General features: G+C 49.3%; 1 long non-coding RNA gene across 4 annotated transcripts in view; it reads right to left on the bottom strand.

Moving 5' to 3' along the window:
- Positions 1 to 5,725, bottom strand: part of LOC108499313 — an 18,303-nt gene continuing 12,578 nt past the window's right edge. For 2 of the 4 annotated variants that reach the window (XR_001875502.1, XR_001875504.1), the window contains exons 6-7: positions 4,510 to 4,640; positions 1 to 2,631 (exon numbers count right to left, since the gene is read on the bottom strand). This is a non-coding gene — a long non-coding RNA (uncharacterized LOC108499313). The remainder of the gene's footprint in view (positions 2,632 to 4,509; positions 4,641 to 5,725) is intronic. The other 2 variants (XR_001875508.1, XR_001875506.1) reach the window with 2 other exon arrangements.

Here is a 5,725-nt window from a genome sequence, read left to right as displayed (position 1 = left end):
GCTAGGGTCAGTTGCTCAGGTAGGACTTCCAAGAGAATTGTCAGAAGACCAAAAGGCAGCTATAGTTAACATCTCCGGAAAGATAGCTGCAGGATATGCCTGTCGAATAACAGAGGACCAGCCAGTGCAGTACCTACTTGTCAATTCTGGAGAGAGCAGGAAGCATCCATTGGGCATCATCTGTCAAATCGCAACCAGCATAAGAATTTTGGAATGGGTATTCTTACCATATCAACCCAAAAAGACAATCATGACACAACCTGAATTGTTTGCACAGCTTGTCATGAAAGGGCGACGGAGAATTTGTGATTTAATTGGCAGAGATCCATCTGTAATATTTATACCTCCTGCGGTAGCTCCTGCCCCTGCTGGAATGATGGCGGCTCCCGCCGGCGTAGTGGCAGCTTTTTTCAGAATACCTCCAGTCGCTACAACAGCGATTCTCGCAGGCTTTCTTCCGGGTTCAGGTGCGACGGCTCCTGATGACGCAAATCCGTGCGACATGGCAGTTCCAGGCAGTAGTGATGCAGCACCCCCTGGTGACGCGGAGGCTCCTGGCAGCACTGTTCCGGGCGGCGCCTGCACAGTGGCAGTGGGGAGTGGCGCCACTGACTGCACAGGCTCAGTAGAAGGTGGCAGTATTGCCTGCACAGGCGCAGTAGAGGGCGGTGCCGTTGGCACAGCGCCAGCTTTGTTCTCCACGGTCTCTGCTTTTTCTGCCAGCGCTGGCGCGCTGCTGAACCGAGACAAGCCTGCGGCTTTTAAGACTTTTAGCATTCGCGTCTTTGCAGGTGCAGGCGCCAAGACCTCCCCAAAAACAAACCGTTCTACGCACGTTTGCACCGCGATCTCGCCGTCTCCCTGGAAAGTCACCTTTGCAGCCGCCTTTGCAGCCGCAGATGCTCAGTGCATAGCGTTATAACTATCAGATGCCAAAGCGTAGGATATTTTTTAGCATCTTTTGATCCCTTAGAGATCTCTTCCCGTAACTGTTCCTTTATAGTGTCCCATGAGGACACCTCAAAGGCAGCTTGAGCTGTGGGGATTAGTTGCTTTGCTCTCACCCACTCGAGTAGCCTTTTAAGGGCACTGGTATCATAATTAGGCTCTCTTAGAGAGATTATAAATTGGAGGAGCTTTTCCACCGCCTCTTCTTCTTTTGAAAGCGTGGGTCCTATGCCCCTCCTCCAGTCGCTCACCTGGCCAAGGCGAGATTCCGCTTCGCCGCGCACAGTTTTAGAATTCTTAGCGCCAGGGACAGCGCTGCTTCTTCAACTGCTTCCCTCAGCTTCCTTTGCGTTCGCCTTTCATCCCTCAGAACGGCAAACGAGGAGTCCCTGTTTCACGGGCACCAGTTAGCGGTGGAGGGGCTCGGAACAGACTGCTCACAGGCCAATATGGTCGGCAAAATGTCCGTTTATTAGAAGAAGAAGGTTTATTATATACTGCTGCTACACACAGCATTGGACACATAAGAGAAACATACTTTGTTGTCCGGTGTTAATTGGAGCATTGCAGGTGTCCATAAGAGATGAAAAAACTTGTTTAGCTTTCTAAGACTCCTCCTTGATCTTGGCAGGGAGCCTTCTTCTCTGAAGTTCTAACTTCAGAGCCTGTAGCCATGTTAGCTACGCAGCTTCTTTTGCTGTTTGTGCTTTAGCTATGCCAAGGCAAGGCCCTCAAAATGCAGGACAAATTGTTCACCCAATTTTGCCGTCTACACAAAGCCCCTATTTCTTCCCATTTCCAGTCACCCACAGCTCCATTTATGGACCTATCCCGGTACTCACCATCCCCTGGGGAGCTGCAGATGTCCTGGGCCATCACACCGGCACCTGCACCCTGGGGCACAGAGGGGTTTGGTCAGAGGGGCAGCAACCCAGCTCAGCCCCGTGCCCCTGTCCACGTTCCCACCTGCAGAGTCTGTGCTGGGTGAAAACCTTCCCACCCACGTGGCTCCATCCTGAATCTCCCTTGTCTCCTGTTTGACACCTCCCCAATGCAATTTTGGGTGGGTTTGTGGTTCCAGGTGGATACCTCTTGCTCTCAAAAGGGCTCCAGCATATATCAGGTCCCACAATATAAATCCCTCAGAGGGGTTGGAAATCGCCCCCTTTGCTCAGAGGTCCATGGGAGCTGGAGGAAGCAATCATCCTCCTGCCCTCCCCAAAGCAGCTCTGTCCCTCATTGCTGCACAGCTGCTCCACACACCCTTTCCCTGGGTCCTGCTGTACTTTGGGGGACATGCAGCCATTGGGTCAAACCAGGGCAACACTGTGGGGGAGGTTGCAGGGGGCTGGGGGACCCATCTGGCTGCTCAGGCCAGGCCTGACCCTCCTGCTCTGATCTCACAGCTCTGACAGCAGTGTCCTCAGGGAGGAAGTTCTCTGGCTGTGCAGATCAACGACAGCTGGACGGGTTTGTATTGTTGACACAGTTAGGGTTTGCACGGCTTGTTTTCTCATAGGCACAGGTCTCCGAGCTGGGAGAGCAGGTGAGGCTCTCTCAGGAGGAAGGACTGACCATCATCTCTGCCAAACATCTCTGATCAGAGCCCAACCCTTCATTTCTCTGTCTCAAGGCAAAAGCCATTCTCTTGGAGCCTTTCCTCCCTTCCAGGTCACAGATGATCTGGGAAACATCATGGGAAAGGAAACAACAACAAGAACAAATTCAATCTGAGTGTGTTTTAACCTAACAGGGCAGCAGTGAAGATGTGTAAATCCTAAGCCTGGTGTTCTCTTTTGCAGTTGTCCTGAGTTCATGGGAAGGACAGCGAGTGCTGGACTCAGCTACTCACACACAAACCTCTCATGACAGCTGAGATGCCCTGGGCTGTCCATCCTTATACCCCCAGAAGGGCACAGCTCTGCTTCACAGGAGAGCTGCCTCACCGTTGGGTTTAGGATCACTGCAATTTAAGATGTTTTCAGGTTGAGGAGCCAGGACGTTTCCACTTTCAGCTGCTCCATTGCTCTGCAGGAATTTGGGAGCAGAAACTTTGGCCAGGGGAGTAACTCAAGGTCTATTTAGAGAATCACATTAAATTTCTGAAAACTTCCCTTGGGGGGAGGGTGTTCCAATGCAATTCCACTTCTCTCTAGAATATGCTCTCTAAGACCATGCTCTAGGCCATGCTGGGAAGATGTCAAGGAAGAGGAGAGATTCAGCAGCAAATGGAAGCATAGGGTTTGTCCACTCACAGGAGTTTCTTGCTGGGATCATATTGCTCAGTGTTTGAGACAAAGCTGCCCAGGTCCAAACAGCCCCACGTCCAGTTGGCTGCTCCCTCCCACCCTTGTCATCCTGAGAGGAGAACAGACCTCATCCCAGCTCCCAGGAATGAGGGGTGTTTGCTGATGTCTTCCAGCATCTCTGATTGACAGATGCAACCCCAAAACTTTATTGCTGAGGTAGCAGCTGCATTGGCTGTACCTAATCCTGGGCAACCACCTGCAATCGGCCCTCCTGGAGCAGTGGGGCTGGAGCAGGTGAATTCCAGAGGTTTCCTCTGCTCTTTGCTGTGTTTGTGCAGACTGTGTGTGGGGGGGAGGAAAACCCCGGCAGTGGGGATGTGCCTGCCCAGCACTTGCAAGCAGAGCTTCCAGAGAGGGAATGAGCTGGGTTGGCTCTGGTTTTGCTGTCAGCAAAACACTCCTTATAAGGCCCTGCCAAGGTAGGGGGTTGGGTTTTTTAACCATGTGATTTATAATAAACCAACCCACAGAATGGAAAGACACATTCAAGAGGCAAAGGAGTGACTTTCCTTCTCCTCTGTCCCCAGCAGTGACTGCACAGTTTCACTGACCAAGTGGTTCCCAGGGCCCTGTTCCTGCTGGATTGGCCTCATGAGTCTTCCTTCAGTGCAGCCAGAACCTCTCCTGTTTCAGTTCTGAAATCTTTGTTCCTATAATTGAGCTCCCAAAAATAACTTTGAGGTCAATATCAGAAGAAATGACTGCATTGTTCATATGATAAGGTTGTGTTTACATCATCTTTACAAATTCCCAGGATGACAATGATTACTGAGGGCATGGTAATTTCAAAATAGACCTCCTGTGCTTGGCCGAGATCTTTGCCCTCCCTCCTCGTTTTAGAGCTTTTCCTGCTTCAAGCACCATGTGCAGCTTCTGCAGGAAAGGACATGTCTCCTGTGAGCCTTGTGTCCCACTGATCAGAGCTGGGCACAGGATCTCTTGGACATCCACAGGAAACCCAAGTGCCACTGGAAACCTCCTTGCCCAGGACTGGATCTTTCAGGGTGGGATCACATGGCTGCCCAGGTTCAGCCAGGAATTTCACTCCAGTTCAGGCAGAGATCAAGGACATGACAAAGGTGCCTCTGTGGTGCCATATCCCCTGAATTCAGACACCTGTGCGGGTCAAGCATATCCAGTGCACATCCTAACAGTGCCCTGGGCCTCTCCAGACTGGCATTTGGAGGCTGAGCAAGGTCACGCAGCTCAGATCCTCCACATTTTAAGATCAGCCAAGCCCATAAGAACATACCTTGTCCTTCACTAGTCGCAATTCCTTTTCCTGAAGTCAAGGCTGATCCCTGTGACCAATATGATTGTCTGCATTTGAACTACTCCAGTCAGGGGCAGATGGGGAAGGTTTTGCACAGGCGACCACAGAACCTAGGAGAGAACAAGTGGAACAGACTAAGCTGAAATGACAGTTTTTATTGATTTACTTATTATAGGTAGGAGTTTTTTTGCAAGAGTCAGGTCTAGACTGCATGCAAGTATCACATACAGGTGAACTGCTACAAATCCTATCCCTATAGATTTTCAGTCCTTTGCTTTTAAAGAGAATGCAAACCAAGTTCAGAGACAACCATCAAAGCAGCAGCAAAAGTATTTGTCCTGGCACACACCCACACCTAGAGCATTCAGAAAGGAAACTTCTCTAGACTGCCTTCCTTCCAGCTAGCGGGAAACTTTCTTTGAATATCTGCAGTAAGTTAAAAGTGGCATGATATTAAGAAAGCATGGAAAACACTGTTGAGCAAAGACAAACGCAATGCTTTAAAGCAAAGACAGACCCTGCCAGTGACATCCAAACCAGGAAAAAGATCCTCTGTGTGTTCAATGTGCACAGAGGGACTGCGTTACAGCTGAGCTTCACATTCTCTGGACTAGACAGGCAGGTCTGCAAAAATCACTAAGGAAATGCTTGCAATTTGTTATTAAATACTTCACCAACTTCTCTCCACTACAGCCTAAATAACATAATACAATGAGTATTGTGAAATTCAAACGGTAATGATAAGCAGCATGAGAAAAGCTTCATTCTGACAAAATACCGAAACATCTCTCTAAGAGTGCAGTCACAGTGTCCAAACACCACAAAGGAAGAAGCAACGTTTTAGTTCAAATAGCTCAGCACCATACATTCCTCCAGCAAAAATTCAAATTTGGTCTGGTCTAGAGCTAAAATTCCACTCCAGTAGTTTTAGGATCAGCAAACCCAGTGAAATGAAACAATCCTCCATTCTCCAATCCAGCAAGAGACACTTGTGCAATAGTTAATAATATCTGCCACAACTGGAGATGAAGGGAGGGACAAAAAAAAAAAACAAAACCCAGAACTATTCTACGAGCTATCGGCGGAGGGGGTCAGACAGAAATGCACACAAATCAATATGATTGGCAAAAATGTCCGCTTTATTAGAGGACAGACAGCTTATATGCTGCCTGTGACACACAGACATGTGATTCTT

Source organism: Lepidothrix coronata, unplaced genomic scaffold, assembly GCF_001604755.1.
Source record: "Lepidothrix coronata isolate B3197 unplaced genomic scaffold, Lepidothrix_coronata-1.0 Scaffold2, whole genome shotgun sequence".
Classification (NCBI taxonomy): Eukaryota; Metazoa; Chordata; class Aves; order Passeriformes; family Pipridae; genus Lepidothrix; species Lepidothrix coronata.
The sequence above is the reverse complement of the archived record's forward strand: the minus strand, read 5'-3'. Positions and strand labels throughout refer to the sequence as shown.